Genomic DNA, 17,651 nt, shown 5'->3' with positions numbered 1-17,651 from the left:
AAAGAGAAAGGAAAGCAGAGTGTGCTGATCAAGCAGGTGGCTCCCCTTCAAACCCTCCAGGGCCTTCCTATTTCCACCAGACCACAATCCTGACTCCTCACTGAGATCTGGGGGCCCTCCAAGCTCTGGGCCTGCCTATGTCATTTCTGGATCCACCTCCTGCAGGGCCCCCTGGCCCTCGCCCCAGCCTCCCACCTGTCCCGCAAGGATTGCTGCCCCTTGGGCCGCCCTACACACCATTTCTTCCCTCTGAGAGGCTTCTGCAGGGCTGCCTGCTTCTCCTTGTCTAGCTCTTCAGAGAAGCCTCATCTGGCCACCGGAGCAAAGGAGGGCTCGATCCACCCCCACCTTGCTGCTCATGGGCCAGGAGTTCAGCAACCACTAGCTCACTGGCGTCCATGCTTTCAAAAGTGTAACTAACTGTGTCCAGGGCCAGAGGGATTGCAATTCTTTCTGGTCAGAAATTCCATTCATCACACTCTGTCTGACGAGCTCGTCAGCCTTGAACTCATAGCCTGATCTCGTTCTCTATTTGCAAAATGAGAATAATGGTGAATGTGAGTCTTGAGGCGACCTTCTGACTGAGGATTCAACGTGTGTCAGCAATTAGATTCCCAGTGCTGTGTTCCAAAAAGAGGGACAACCCACAGCCAATCCTTATCTCCTACTTCCCTTTGTGGCTGATGTTGGCTTTTCGTTTGCATTTAGCACATTCAGGGAGGAGGCAAATAAACTTTCCACTGGCTGACACTGTGTGAACACACAGCACATTCAGTCATGGCCGGAAGGCTGGGTGCAAACCGTCCCCAGAAACCCTCATGGACTTGGACCAGACTCTAAATCCATTAATCTCCTGCAAGATAACCAAGTCCACTGCCAATAAAGAATTAACAGCACCATTTCCTGGACTTGGTGTTATCTAAGAGTCCACACAGACCCAGAAAATGGAGTGTGGCTTCTACTCCAGGCCGTTCACGAAAGGATGGATAGTGCCTGGAACAGGAACAAAGCTGGCCCCATGATGAGTGTCTGGGCCCCTGCTTACTCTCCCATCAACCTGCTTTTCTCCTCTTTGTGGTCAGAAGTTCTAAACCTGTGGGCCCCCATGAGGTATATGGGTAGATTTCAGGGGGTCCATGATTTGAATGGGGATATTTTTATCTTTTTGTTTTCAACCTCTTAACTGTCATGTTACATTTTGGTTGTAGAAGAGCTCGAAATACTGCGAGCGTTCATCACTACTTCAAAATTACAGCAGTTATTAGACCTAACACTAGATCTTGTTATTTCCCACATTAAGAAGCACATGTACTACTCTAGCAAAATTCTGGGGTTATTTTTAGTATTTTGATAGCAGTATTTCAATATAATTGATTTCCTTTGTTATCCTATATATTTCACGTATTTAAAAATATTTTCTGAGAGGAAGGTTACAAGCTTCACCAGTCTTCCAAAGCCTAGCTCCCACCTTAGATCCTATATTAAAGTAGCCAAATCCTTGCACTGATCCTTAGAGAAGTTTTTGCCTGAGGCAACTCTGCAATGTAGATAAGTTTGTCTTCCTTGTCTCCACAATACGTCGTACTCTGCCCCGTGTCACTGTCCCTAGCAGTGTTTCTTAGCTTCTGTGGGCCGTGCCACCTTTTCATAAACATTCATGCCCACCTTTAATGCCCTCTGAAGTGCAGGACAAATTAAACACTGTGATTAGAAACCACTCAGTGGGCAAAGTGCTGCTTTGTTTTAAATCATCACATCTATTTCGCCAGAAATCCAGATTTCTCAATCACAACAACTGTTTAAGAGGATACCCTTGTGAGCGGACACACACTGAGAAGGCACCCTCATCCTTGGCTACCCTCTCCAAGGTATTTGCCTCACTAAGCATCCTTCCCCTACCAGAATCATAGGCTCAGACAGGTTGGCTTCTCCCACTCCGGGCCCAGAACATTATGAACAGGATCTCATTGGTATGATGTGGGCAACTCCTCTTTTCCTTTTGTTTTGAGATGATAACGGTAGGGTTTCTGGAAATGTTTACTAAGACACTAAAGGGAAGGGCAGAAACCATGTAGAAAATGCAGAAGTTCAGAATCGAACTTGTCTTCAGAGAACAGATTTCTTATCCCAGGGTGACTGCAGTCTGGCTTCACACTGACTGGCCTGGCATCGACCATTGGGCACTCAAGCCCCTGTTATTTTCCTCCTTTCTATCTGGCTGGGATGTGAGACTTGGCAACTCTGAACCCTACTCAGAGGGAGCTCATGGTTGGCACAGCTACCAGGCCTGGCAGGAGTCAGGCCTTGCCAATGTCAGCTTCCTGACTTGTCGCCAGGTATGGGCAGAGTGAGAAAAGAAGGGGGCCAATGACAGAATAGAAAAGAAAGCCAACATTTGAGGGACAGGGCGGGGATCTGGATTCAGGGGAGCAGTATAGAAGCAACAATGGTGGAGAGGAGCCACCCCAAACAGTCAAGAAATGAGCAGTGTGGGGCCCAGCAAAGTGTCCTTCTCTTTGGTTCCCCCTTGAGGCTATTACTGGTTCTGCACCTAGTCCTGCACCAGGGCACAGAAAGCTCTGCACAGACCAGCAGGCATGCGCTTGCACACACACACACACACACACATAGAAACCCTAGTTCCTGCTTGGTCTTCCCAACACATATTTCCTATATCCTCCATTTTCTGACAGACTTAAAACCCTAATCACTTTCCCAACCTCTCTTGATTTTAGGAATAGTCATGTGCTACAGGTCTGACCATTCAGACATAAGGGGAAATTTGCTGGGGTGCTTCTGGAGAAAACATTACTTTCTTTATTAAAGGAACAGACATAACTTTGCCCCTTTTTCCTGTCCAAAATGCATATCTCATATCCAGAATTGGAATAGTCGCATTTCAACCCTAAGGCAACAAATACAAAGGGCAAGCCAAGAGAAGGGCAGAGATGCCATCGCTAATGTTCTTGAACCACTGAACCAACACCCAGCAGCTGCTTCCAGATTTTGGATTATGCAGACAAAATCAGTCCTTTTGTGTGAAAGCCATTTTTAGTTGTTTTTTTTTTACTTGTAAACAAAAGCATTCCTAACTCATAAGGCAGAATAGCCTCCTCCTTTCAATATCTACCCATCAGCTCAAAGTAACAGCCCTGCTCCATTCTCCAACTCATCTGTTGTAAGGCCTACTCCTCCCTGGCAAGCCCTGAGACTACTCAAATACTTATGCCACAGATGAGAACCCTTGGATAATACTAACTGGGTTCAGATTCAAGGCCAAATCCTTCTCTTTCGGTTAATCATATCTAGCTCCTACTTAAACTAGATCTCGGGCTTGTCTTATCGCCCAATGCCCTATGCATAGCTGCAGACAGGCGAGGCATGCACGGTTCTTGACATCAACTTTCGTAAACCCCACTCCTTCATGAAGTCCTTCCTCCTCACCCCAGCATGAGTAGCCTCCCCATCTTTGAATGCCACTTACACTCGCATCACTCATTTTGTGCTAAACAGTTATAACACTGTTATGCATTGGTCTTAATCATCTTCCACATCCAGGAAGCCTCCCTAACCCTCTCAGTCTGAGTTAGTCACCTCTAATACCAACTCTTGCAATGGCCTATGAATTCCTTTATTAAAGTCCTCACCAGGCTTTTGTCACCTTCTCTACATCCTCCAGTACACTATGACCTTCTTTAGAAAGGGGTGGTATCTTACTCACAACATTTATTAGTTCTCCAGGTGGACAGAGGACATATTAGGTGCTTAACAAATTGATACTGAATAAATGAAGCATCACATCTCCCCACCAAGATACCAAGTTCACTGAATCTGGATTTGTGCCTCCTTCCATCCCCCTAGTAATACACATGGTGGACTTATAATAGATATTTGGTCACAAATTTGTGTAGAGAGACAACCATGTTTTACTTCAATAACTTCTACTTGACAACCAAGGAACATGATTTTGTTTGTATATGTACATATATTAACATGTAATTATGAACATGCATCTACACAAATATGCACAAGAGGTATATAGCTAAGAGGTGTTTAGTGAAAGCTTGACCTGACAACTTTTTTCTACCAAATTGGCTTAAATCAACCCTTCAAATGGTCCTCTATCATGTATACATTGCCTCTATTATTTTCTTACTAAAAGCTTTGCAACAAAAACAATCACCAATTAAAAGGAGCTGTTTTGTCTGTAAATGCGGTTGGTTATTGTTCTTTTACCACACTGACTGGATTGACAGGTGGGTTTTGGCATCATAAGGCATAGCCCAGACTCTTTTATGAGTACCAGGAGACCAAGCCAGAGGTTCTCAAATGAAGAGGTTCTCAAAAGAAGCAGAGCAAGAAAAAAGAGTTTATCATAGCTAAGAGCAAACTCTGGGAAATGGTGAGGGACAGGGAGGCCTGGCATGCTGTAGTGCATGGGGTCATAAAGAGCCAGGCACAACTGGACTACTGAACAACAAGAGCAAGTTGCCCTCTAAGGCCAGTTTTACATTGATACAAATATCCTGTGACATTACTTAGAAAAAGTCTACCAGAGCACTGCTAGCGATGTTCTCAGGGAAGAAATAACCTTACAAAGCATAATCCAACACTCACATCAAGGGCTTTCCACTTGATGGTTCTAACCTAGGCATTTCAGATATTTAAAAGGATGACCTCCAACTCCTTTCTTCCAGATGGGAAATGATAGCCAAGTGATTCCCACAAATCCAAACAGAAAGCCACCCAAGGGAGAGGAAGGGGTAGATGATGGCCATGGTGCTGCATGAGGAATGGGGACATTGGCAGGTAAACAGGCAACTAAGGCACATGTTGTCAAGTAAAGTAGAAGGGAAGACTCTGAAAGCATATTTGTTAAAGATATGAAAATTCATGGGGGGAATGCCTCTTGTGGGAAAGATAATTTTATAAAAATAAAAAAAGAAAATATTCATGAGTCATCTGACACAAAACTTCAAGTTGGACTGGAAAATATATAAAATATACAAAGTAGGAATTTTCTTGTGTTATAATTTTGAAGTCAAGGGGAGACCTAAAGCACTTCCAAAAAACATGGGAGAGTCACCAAAGTTTCTCTTGGACTCCAAATATTACAGTAACTTTTAGTCCAGTTCTCTCACATGTGGAGAGGAGGCATCAAGAGGGCAAGAAATGCAAAATGAGTATTTTATGTCCTTAGTGTCTAGTCGACAGCAAATTTCTACTTTGCCCTGATCTTCACCCTGAACCATCCTATCAAAGAGCTCACAGAGACATCTGGGCCTCTGTGGAAGTGGTATTAATCTCTATACCCAAAAAGTAATCTATACCACATGTGACAGGCTGACCAGTCCACCTCCCTCCATATATTAAAGGCCTAACCCCTCAGTACCTTATTTGGAAATAGGGTCACAGCAGATGTCATTAGTTAAGATAAAGGCATACAGAATAGGGCAGGCCTCAAATTCAACATAACTGCTGTCCTTATAAAAAGGGTGGAATCTAGAGACACACACAGCCAGTGGGATGACACTCCCCTCAGGGGTGCCAAAGGTCGCTGTCACGCCACCAGAAGGAAAAGAGCATGGAATAGATTCTGCCGCACAGCTCTCAAAAGGAACCAAACCCTGCCCGAGACACCTTGACCTCAGACTGGCAGCCTCCAGAACTCTGAGAGAGTAAATCTCTGTTGTTACCAGGTCCCCACCTCTGGGATCTAATGCCTGATGAGCTGAGATGGAGCTTATGTAATAATAATAGAAATAATGTGTACAATCAGTGTACTGTGCTTGAATCATCCTGAAACCATGGTCCTTCTCCCTGGTCTGTGGAACAATCATCTTTCATGAAACTGCTCCCTGCTGCCAAAAAAGTTGGGGACCATGGGTTTAAGTCATGCAGTTTTGGGTGTTTTGTTACAGCGACCCCAGGAATTTAACACAACAGATTCATCACTGCAGGCTCCAATGGGTGAGCTCCCAAGGGTCAGCTCCTCCACATACTATCTTAACCACCGCTAAAGAACTAACACCACCACAGTTTTCAGTTATCTTTAAGTTGCCTTCTGTCTCTGGTCCCTTCTTATATATTTACTTCCTTATCATGGTTAGAAAAATCTGTGTTTACTAATTTCTAAGATGGGACTGATGCAAAGCCACCTGTTAAACGAGAAAAATTTCTGTATATATGAGATAATCAACAAATACGGTTCCAATTAATGATTTTTAAATTACCATTTAAATATTGACTTGGACTGTGCCCATATGATATCAAAATAACTGATTTGCATGTGAATATTTCACTCAAACAATTAACTGTTTCGTCTGTATAATGCCAAGTAAATGTGGTTGGTTGTTGTTCTATTACAATATTGACTGGTGGGTTTTGGCATCATAAAGCAGAGCCCAGATTCTTTTATGAGTACCTAGAGACCAAGCCAGAGATATAAAAAGGTATTTCTTTCCTTTAAACTTCCAAGGACTATTAATAATGAAATATTACAGTGGAGGGAATTTTCACCAAGAAAGCATCACTTATTAACATGAGTTAATAGTCCTTCCTGTGGGATTCTGTCATCACCTTATTTCACCTTTATTGTTCCATAGGGGAGTTCATTACCATGACTTAGGTAATACAACTGCTTTATGGAAACCAAAGTGTTATTGCTTCAGGTGAGGCAAATTAAACAGAATGCCCACCGGGCTGATAATAAATAGGGAGGTGCAGAAGTAGAGGAAGGGTCATGAACACATATGTTCATATTATTCTCTTTTTCACACTCCTTAATTTTCCTCACCACCCACAGGCCAGATTGATGGGGACTGGATGGATAAATGTAGGGTAGAACTGGAAGGAGTAAATTGGGGTAAGTAGTTTCAACTGGAGAAAGGGCAAGAAGTGAATTTGACAAGTTTCCAAGTAGATTCAAACCAGATCCACTATGGTACCTCAGGCACTAACGCCTCTGGCTACCTTCAGAGCTATAAAGGATAGTTGGCACATTAGGTCTTTATGATCTTCCCACAGCTCTCTCTGAGTTTTTTATCTTCTTTTGGTCTCCCCCTCCTTTCTTTCCCCTTCTGATTGTAAAATGAGAGAGCAAAGATAGTGGCCCCAATGGCCTCAACTGCCATCTTTGCTGTTCCATGACTTAAAGGAATGCCCTCAGATTGGGGATTCTGTGGAGGTTTGGGCATCCCTGGTAAGATGTGGCCTGCACAATCTGAAATTCAAAATCCCCAAACAATGAGCTTCCACGTGTATCTAAGTAATACAGTAATCCAAGCTAGTGTATTTTCTAGACAATCTCATTATTTGAATTTTTCTTATGATACCATGGGGATTTTCAAGTAACATTTTGAGATGTATTAAAAAAAAAAAAAAAACAACTCTTTCACCAAAAAGGGAGAATTTAAAAGACAGGCAAATCCAGAAAGAAATTGCAAAGGTTTTGTGAAACTACCATCTAATAATGGTCTTCCCTTGTGGCTCAGACGGTAAAGCGTCTGCCTACAGCACGGGAGACCTGGTTTCAATCCCTGGGTCGGCAAGATACCCTGGAGAAGGAAATGGCAACCCACTCCAGTACTCTTGCCTGGAAAATACCATGGACAGAGGAGCCTGGTAGGCTATAGTGCATAGGGTCACAAAGAGTTGGACACGACTGAGCAACTTCACTCACATTCACTCACCATCTAATAAGTAGAGAAAAAACTAGCATAAATAATGATTAAAACAAACAAGCAAAGAAACAAAAAAACATTGCTGGTGCTAATGTAAAATGGTTCAAGCCCCTTGGGAAACAATTCAGTAGTCCCTCAAAGTGTTAAGCATGGAGTTACTACATGACCCAGCTATTACATTTCTATATGTAACCAAAAGAAGAAAGAACACACATCCATACAAAAACTTGTACACAAATGTTGATAGAAGCATAACTCATAATAGGATTAAAAATATTTCATTAATATTTATAGTGCCCCCATACAGACATCAGTAAAAGAATGAAGGTCTAATACTATAAAATATCGATGTCTATTCTCTTCAATGTGATTGCTAATTGTATAAATTAAAGTACCCACATGTTGCCTACATGTGCATTTCCTAACAAAAATATAAGTTTCCACCAAGGAATGGGGCCTTATATTTAGGGTATGGTCTTTGGTCACCTTCAGGAATGGGTTCTAAAAGGTTTTCAGAGGGGAAATCCTCAGGGGTGCACTACAAAGAAGAGAACTTAGATGAACCAAAGAGGGAGGTTTCTGGGAAATTTCACTCATGAAAGCCATATATTTCACTTTCCTCCCCACCCCCAGCACCTCCTCCTTATTTATCTCCTTTTCTTTCTCCCTGCAATGAAGTTGTCTCATTTAAGCAAACTGGCCTTAGGATACAATTCAATCCACATGAATCACCATATTATGGATTTGACCTAATTGACTTTAGCCTCCACATTGTTGTCTCCTCCAGGTTACTGACCTCTCTTGTTCAACTCTTATGTCCAAACCATTACATTCAATCCCTACTTGGTGTAGCTTAGAGTTTAGCACAGTCCATTTTTCCCTTCTTCCCTTACCCTGGCAAGAAGCTCTGTTCTCCAAAAGAATTTGGCAAAACAAACTAAAAGTTCTAAGGTTGGATATAGTTTAGACTAGCTCTTTGGAATGAAACTGTCTTCAAAACTCATGATGCAGTGACTTAGCTCCATTCTGCAATCACATCAGTCCTATCAATTCTATCTCCCTAAAAACATATCACTCCTTCTCTTACTCTCCATCCCACTAACCTCCACCTTACTTCAGGCATTAATCTCTTCTTGTCCTAATTATTATCATGACCTCCAATCTTGCTGTCCCTTTATCCACCTTCCATGTGGCCACTGGTATAACTTCATAAAGCATGTTGATGCTAAGTCACTTCAGTCATGTCCGACTTTGTGTGACCCCATAGATGGCAGCCCACCAGGCTCCCCCATCCCTGGGATTCTCCTGGCAAGAACTCTGGAGTGGGTTGCCATTTCCTTCTCCAATGCATGAAAGTGAAAAGTGAAAGTGAAGTCGCTCAGTCGTGTCCGACTCTTCGCGACCCCTTGGACTGCAGCCTACCAGGCTCCTCCATCCATGAGATTTTCCAGGCAAGAGTACTGGAGTGGGTTGCCATTGCCTTCTCCATAAACCTAGCCATAAACTTTCCTGTTTAAAGCCCTGAAATAACTCCCCAAGACCTTCAGAATCAACACAAAGCTCTTCATCTAGGCTTATAAGTCCTTTTTTAACCCAGCTCCTCTCTACTGTTGCAAACTACTGCCCATCCATCTTGAACTATCTGTAGTTCCCACAACAGGCTATGCTTCAAGGTGAAGGAGACATAAAAACTTTCTTAGACCAAAAAAATGACAATTCACTGCCTGCAGAAGCTAAACTCTCTATGGCCATCCTTATCATTGCAAATGTTATTCTCTCTGCAAGAAATATTCTTTCCCTCCATAGTAGCTTGGCCAATTCCTTTTTTTTTTTTTTTTCCAAACAGATTTACTAAAGTATAATTTACATACCATAAAATTCACTAGGCTTGACTAACTGCTAACCTTTGAGATTCCATTTGGATGTCATCTCCTGTTCTCAGATGGGTTCCCTCAAAGACAGATCCTGAAACCAAGATGTGGGGGTGGGTGGTTTATTTTGGATGGGATTTTCAGAAAACAGAGTGAGGGAGTGGAAAAGGGAGATAGAGAAGAGAGAAAAGTCAGTAAAGGGTGTGTTCACAATTGGGTTCTTACTGTGGGCAACTGAGGGAGGGGGTCAGTTCACTGCAATATCTTTGAGAGCCTGTGTGAAACACCTCTCTGAGTTGTCCTACAGAGCCAAAGCCATTGGGGTATTTTTTTTCCTGTCCCTCATTAACTGAGGGTCACTCCTAGAGGTGTTGGCTCTCTGGTGCTTCCAGTGTGCCTGCCATGGTCAGACAATATCTCAGCCAGAGAGAGGAAGCCATCAGCATATATAGGAACTACCTAGAGTGAACTTCTAGAGCAGGCCAAGAGGGTAAGGATGGAGCACCAGATAGCAGCTCTACAGACACTCTTTGTGGCCTTTCCAAATCCTACCTCTGCCTTTCAGATTGGGTTAGAGGAACCTTCTCACTGGTCCCATAGCACCAATATCCTTGCCACACTACACAATTTTCTTGTTTCACTAGTTGGCCTCTGGCCACTGTAATGTAGACATCTCAAAAGCAAGGTCTTTATATGTCTTCATTCTCCATATTTAGCAAGATACCTTGGACTTATCAAGCTCAATAATGGGTATGGTTGTTTCAAAGCATTTCATATTCATTATCATGTTTTATACCCAAAAATCTCCCTGCTCTGGAGACATCATCATCTTTATTATTCTGATTTTTATGTATAGAAATCTGAAATCCAGTGATGAGACAGAGCTAGATGGAAGACCATATTTGCTGATGGCTAGGCCAGTAGCCAAACAACTTCAGTTTCTGCTGAAGGTGGACCACAGGAGGTAATGGCATTCACCCGAGGCTAAACCTTTCAACTTTATGGTAGAAAAGGCTTTTCACATCTAGAATAGTCCCCTTTACAATATTCAGAAGATGCCTGAAGGTGGAAACAAAGCAGCCCTAGAAATGCCAAGTCGTATGCTTTGTCTGAAAAAGGATTCTTTGATTTTTTTTCTTCTCTCATTTACACTCTCCTAGGAGCTGCCTCCTGATGTAACTTTTCTACAATTCTAATATTTGTGAATATGTAAATCAGATTTTACTATTAATTAATTCACCAGCATCATGCCATTCACCAGAAGGAAGTGATCAGCCATGGGGAACAGAATGCCTTGTAGCTCTGTATTTTTAAAAGTCAAAGCAAGAAGTACACAGTTTTAATAACAGAAGGGATGAAGTGCTTTGTTCTTAGGTTATGCTCTGGAGTCCAATTTTTAAAGGGATTAAGTATATAAACATCAAAGAAAGACTGCCCTGAAGCTAAGAACTGTATCAGGAAACCCCCTGCTTTCTTATGTCCCCTATGCTCATACATAAGACAATACATCTGGTGATTATAATGGTCTCTGTTCACTTTATACAGCAAAGCAAAGGAAGAGAATTAAAGAATCTTTCCCTTTGCAGTCTAATGACTAGTGGTGAACCACTAAAAAATGGAAGAATTTCAACAGGCATAAGGTCAGAGTCTTTTTGGTTGCTTTTTCTGCTATGTATTTTGGAAACCACTTGACAGTTTTCCGTTTTAATATTCGAGGGATTTTCCTTGGTAGAATCTAGACAAGGACTGCAGAAGTTTTGCCATCTGCAAAAAGAGTGGGTTGCAAACACTTTGGGTTCCATAACAATATTTTTGTTGGTCCACAGAACTCCTCTAAGGAGTACCAACATCAGAAATGAATACAAACACTGAAAAACTGATTAATGGATCAGCCATTGATATTGCCACTTTACAACACTATTAAATGAATGGCAAATACAGAAAGAGCATCAAATTATTTATAATATTCAGGGCACATTATATTATCTGATTACAACATTTCTGACTGACAGTATGATATCAAGTCAAGGTATTTTAGAAAAGGAATGAAGTGATTTTCTGCTTAAAAGAATGATTCAACAGAAAAACATGAATTTTTATATCAGATAGGCCTGAAAAGTGAAGTCGCTCAGTCATGTCTGACTCTTTGCGACCCCATGGACTGTAGCCTACCAGACTCCTCTCTCCATGGGATTCTCCAGGCAAGAGTACTGGGGTGGGGTGCCATTTCCTTCTCCAGGGGATCTTCCCAACCCAGGGATCGAACCCGGGTTTCCCACATTCCAGGCAGACACTTTAACCTCTGAGCCACCAGGGAAGCATTCAGACAGGGCTGGGTTCTATTTATACTTCCATTACAGTACAACACTGCACAAGAGAGTTAATCTCCTTAATCCTCAATTTGCTCTCTTTAAAATGGGTTTGACAATACTTAATAGCTCACAGAGTGATTTTTGCAAATTACATAGGCTAAGATAGGAGAAAGTGCCTAGGGTTAAACTGCACATAAAACACAGGAAAATATTCTTTTCCCAATTTTCTATCATTCCTGTGAGTTTTCAGAATAATCACTCCTAAACTTCAAAAGATTGTATTTTAGAATTAGTTCTAATGTTTTCCTTTAAATGTTGCCCCCGGTACAAACATATCACAAATGAATATATTATTAGGCACAATTTTAAATATGATCATATTGAATTTAGCTGTCTGTTTAAATTTATTTCCATTTTAATTAACCTGGTTTAGAAAAAGTTATCAATTTCCTGATTATGTTAGTTCAAAGAAACTCCTTAGCTCTATAATTTCCTTAAAACCAATATGGAACTGATAGAGGCTTGAAAAGGGAGGAGTAACTCGGTTTGAATGGATCTGTCCGTGGTGCTGAAAATGAATAAAGTACCTAAACTCTCATTTAGATACAGTGGAAGGAAAGCTAGTTTAACTTAAAGAAAAACCTGAGTTGCACTGAGATTTCAACAAAGTGGCATTACTCAGGAATTCCCAGAATGAGAAGCGGTCATCTTCTTTGACCAAGCTCAAAACTTTAGGACCATTCCAAGGGAAGAGAGAAAGGGACGTCTATCAGCCTAGCCCAGCAATCAAAAGCCTATCAAAAACTGACATAATATTTACATCTCATCAACATGTAGATATCTATAACACTAGATAACAAAGAAGCTCAAAACAGTAAGATGTTAACTCTGCTGCTGCTGCTGCTGCTGCTAAGTCGCTTCAGTCGTGTCCGACTCTGTTCAACCCCATAGACAGCAGCCCACCAGGCTCCCCCATCCCTGGGATTCTCCAGGCAAGAACACTGGAGTGGGTTGCCATTTCCTTCTCCAATGCATGAAAGTGAAAAGTGAAAGTGAAGTCGCTCAGTCGTGTCCGACTCTTAGCGACCCCATGGACTGCAGCCTACCAGGCTCCTCCGTCCATGGGATTTTCCAGGCAAGAGTACTGGAGTGGGGTGCCATTGCCTTCTCCATGTTAACTCTAGGCTAAAAGTATTCTAAGACTGGAGACCAACTAGATATCATCTATGTATTTTTGGTTGTGACCTCTCCTCTAAACATTTCCCTTACTCTGGTTCCTATTTTAACACTCAGTATATTTATTCAACCCATTAGACTAAAAATTTCATAACAGCAGGGAATCCCTTGCTCAGTTTCTCCTAGCTGTTGACCACAGTAGAAACTTTCTCACTGAAATAATTCAAATAAAATTGTTCAATTGAGTTAAATTAATCAACATTGTTTTGGCAGTCAGAAAAAGCTTATTAGATATACAAGCTAGGATTTTAAGAGAACCATGAAGGACAGAAGAATTTTGAAAGATAGAGAAAAATGTTAAGGCCATGCTTTCAGCTTTTTAGGAGGAAAAAAAAAGCGAAGCAAAGATCTGGAACCTACTGACGACATAGTGAGCCCAGACACCCAAAGAGTGTCTTCCAAAATGTTTCTTCCTGAATCAGTGCATGAAATATCATTCATTTCCTTAGCCCTGAGTCCTATGTTTATTCAAAAAAATAATTTTGCATGACTTTTTTCTTTCATCATGATTGATCATTTTTCTAAAAGACTCATGATAGGAGAGACTACTGAGTTGGCAGGATATCCTGAAAGACTCAAATATTCAATCAGCACACTTTTGAGAGGGGATCATCTACACACAGCAATGTACCTCTTTATCTTAAGCAACCTATTAGGACATGCCACACACAGGTTTTCTCTTCAGCTGCAAGTTTAAACTCTCTTTAGAAGCCCCCTTTGTGTAAACTTTCTGTGAATACAGTGTTGCTTTACATAAAATTGTTTTTTGGTCAAAACAGGGCTGAGTGCCAGTAGATATTTTATACAGGCATCCTCACACATACACCCACAAAACAACAACAACAACAACAAAAAACCTGATGTTTGCCAGGGGACCTTCCCCACTCTGAAAAAAAAAGTTACACTTTTTCCTTCCCTGCATGTGTTCCCATTCTCCAGAAATCTTACCTGGATGGCATCTTTTAGGGTGGCAGAAGCACCCAACACTTAGAAATCTATCAGGGTTATTGAGATTAGGATAGCATAAAGTGATGATAAACACACTATGCTAAGAACCACCCTAAATTGCAGCCACCCAAATATCATTTGCATGACCCTGCTATGCACAATGATTTCATGGGTGACAGAGATCAGTTTAGGTTTAAGATATATATTAATACATGAAAATATTTTGTTGTTTCTCAGGCAGAAAATGGTGGTGTGATTATTGAAAGCTGCTGCTGCTGCTAAGTCACTTCACTCGTGTCCGACTCTGTGCGACCCCATAGATGGCAGCCCACCAGGCTCCCCCATCCCTGGGATTCTCCAGGCAAGAACACTGGAGTGGGTTGCCATTTCCTTCTCCAATGCATGAAAGTGAAAAGTGAAAGTGAAGTCGCTCGTCGTGTTCTACCCTCAGCGACCCCATGGACTGCAGCCTTCCAGGCTCCTCCGCCCATGGGATTTTCCAGGCAAGAGTACTGGAGTGGGGTGCCATTGCCTTCTCTGACTGAAAGCTAGTGCTTGACATACTTGTTTCTAACCTTTTCAAACCAAAAAAACTTTTGTTTTGGGTCCACATTCCCTCCACACCATGATCAATCCCTCTAGCATCTCTGAGCAATAGTGAGCCAAGAGACTGATTCCAGAATCTGTAACAGATGACAGAAATTCCCAACCTTGCCCTCCAAGCAGGAATTCTTCACTTATTTGAGCAAGGAATTTAGCTTCCCAGGTGGTTCATGGTAAAGAATCCACCTGCAAAGAAGGAGACTCGGGTTCGATCCCTGGGTCAAGAAGATTCCCTGAAGCAGGAAATGGCAACCCACTCCAGTATTCTTGCCTGGGAAATCCCATGGACAGAGAAGCCTGGCAGGCTACAGTCCATGGGGTCACAAAGAGTCAGACACAACTTAGCGACTAAACAACACGGTGTTTCCAGTAGTCATGTATGGATGTGAGAGTTGGACCATAAAGAAGGATGAGCACCGAAGAACTGATGCTTTCAAACTGTGATGTTGGAGAACACTCTTGAAAGTCACTTGGACTGCAAGGAGATCAAACCAGTCAATCCTAAAGGAAATAAATCCTGAATATTCATTGGAAGGACTGATGCTGAAGTTGAAGCTCCAATACCCTGGCTACCTGATGTGAAGAGCTGACTTATTAGAAAAGACTCTGATGCTGGGAAAGATTGAAGACAGGAGGAGAAGGGGATGACAGAGGACGAGATGGTTGGATGGCATCACTGACTCAATGGATATGAGTTTGAGCAAGCTCCAGGAGATGACGAAGGACAGGGAAGCCTGGCATGCTGCAGTCCATGGGGTTGCAAAGAGTCAAACACGACTGAGTGACCAAACAACAACAAACATTGCATATGCCTTGGCAAATCTCTCCTGCCAAAGACCACCAGGATCATGCCAGTAATTGCACAAGTTGGTTTCATTTTTCTTTGCAGCCATGGAGAACTTGCACCATGGAGAACTGAACGGCATCTCAAGAAGTAGTTGTTAGAAAGGACTTATTAGCAGATTTGAGCTCATGTTAAAGATTTGGGATAAAGTTTAAGGCAGTGGGGCTTGTTCTGGTTTCAGTGCTCTTGGGAAATTGCATAGTTTTATCACTGGGTATCTTACTGAATCTTTATCTGGAGGGACAGAAGACTAGAGCAAGGCTAAAGCTATAATGTGTTTTTCAACATGCCACAGTAGTCTCTCATATTAGCCAGGGTAGAAACATGTTTGATCATTTCTGTGGCTTGGATAAAGTTCCTGTTTTGTCCATGTTCAGACATGATTATGGAGTGTTTCTAACTTTGCCTAGATCTATCACAGTTACAAAATGACCTTATCTGCCATTAGTGTTTGCAGGAATTGATATTGCTCCACAGAACACCAAAGCTTAGCTGTGAGTATCAGGACAGGTCCTAGTAACCCCAAGTCCCAACAGATTATACCAGGCCAACTTGTGGATGGCAGGGACTGATTTTCTTTTTCCCACACGCACATATTCAGTCAGAAAAGACTAGAATGTAACAAATATCATTTACTGTTTGTGATACTCCAGCACAGTGTTAAGTGCCCTACATCTTTAATCTTCACAGTGACTCTATCGAGTAAGTACAACCAATATTCCCATTTTCCAGAAGTGAAAAGTGTGGCATAAAGAGGTTAAGTTATTACCCAACATAAGCAATAGAGCAAGAATTCAACTTAGCAGCTATAGACCAACAGCTTTAACCTCTCTACGTATTGTAGAGGTTATTGTCTATGTGTACAATAAATTCTGAGCAGAGATTACCTTTTAAAGATGATGGGAGTACAGGGATACAGGTGCCTTTTTCTCTTCTCTTTCTTGTCCTTATTTTCTATATTATCTACAATTAATATGTATTCATTTTCAATCAGAAAAAGGAATAATTTACGAATGTACTTATGGAAGCTCTGTACCCAAGCCAAGGTCACCGTCCTAATGCAAACCCAAGTCTTGGGTGCTGTCAAAGCTCCCCTGAATGTCTGAATCAAAAGAGAAGACATCAAATGGGGAGGAGGCAACGCCCTCTCTGCACACGCGCTTTCTCTCTCTCTCTTACTCCAACTCAATTACTCCAACTCAATTTAGATCATATTAACTGGATTTCCCGCATTAAAAAGTGGCAGGAAGACCCACTCTGGGGCCATTCCGTGTCTCTGAATTAAAGCCGGGAGAGTGGAAGTCCTCCAACATGCCCCATATACAGAAGAACAATTAGGAATTGAATTGGGAGGACTAGAACCAAATACCTTGGTCTCCAAGGAAAGACCCTTTCTTGGTGGGAGAACAACACTCCCACTCGTCAGGTGAGCTCTGCTGAGTTTGTCCCGCTCTAGGACGCAGCCCAGGCACTGAGAGCGGGACGCCAGCACTGCAGCCTGCGTGAGGGCTTACATGAAAGGGCTGAAAATTCTAGGGAGGGCAGTGAACCGAGGTTAGGCGGGAACCATTGGGAGGGACAAAGACTTCACAATGAAAAGAGCTCTGTGGAAATGTTAAAGGCTCCCGATCAGACCTGTCGGCTGCTTTCCCTTCTCTCACTGCGCTGGCGGCAGAGCACACGAAACATCTTTGTTTGCTCCCCGCGCAGAGACCGACTTTAGGCCTCCTGAGAGGTGCCCACCCACCAGCTGCCGCTGGCTCGGCCGCAAAGAACTGGGCTCGCAGTCATTCCCGCTGCCATCGCACCCCCACCCCCCACCCCACTCCCCCGGCCCTTTCCTTCTTTCCGTCTGCCCCGGCCGAGAGCCACGAGAGGCAGCCTCCCTGCCATTTAGCACCTCGGCTGCGCAGTGGTGGGTGGTTTCCCAAAACGTGTGCCCTCGCAGCCGCTCGCGCTCGAGTCGCCGCTTGCAGGGGCACAAGTCAATGAGGCTTTTCCCTCCGCGATCATCGTGAATCAGCAAAGCGCTGCAGAGCCGCGGCGTCTCCGCGGGCAGAAATTAAGATGATGGGGGAAGGGCACAAGTGGAGTGTTGCAGGGGAATTTCTAGCTCCTCCCGGGAATGGCAGTTCGGGGTTGAAGGGTGCGTGGC

The sequence above is a fragment of the Bos mutus genome, chromosome X (genome assembly GCF_027580195.1).
Source record: "Bos mutus isolate GX-2022 chromosome X, NWIPB_WYAK_1.1, whole genome shotgun sequence".
In the NCBI taxonomy this organism is placed as follows: Eukaryota; Metazoa; Chordata; class Mammalia; order Artiodactyla; family Bovidae; genus Bos; species Bos mutus.
This window is presented reverse-complemented; position numbering follows the sequence as displayed.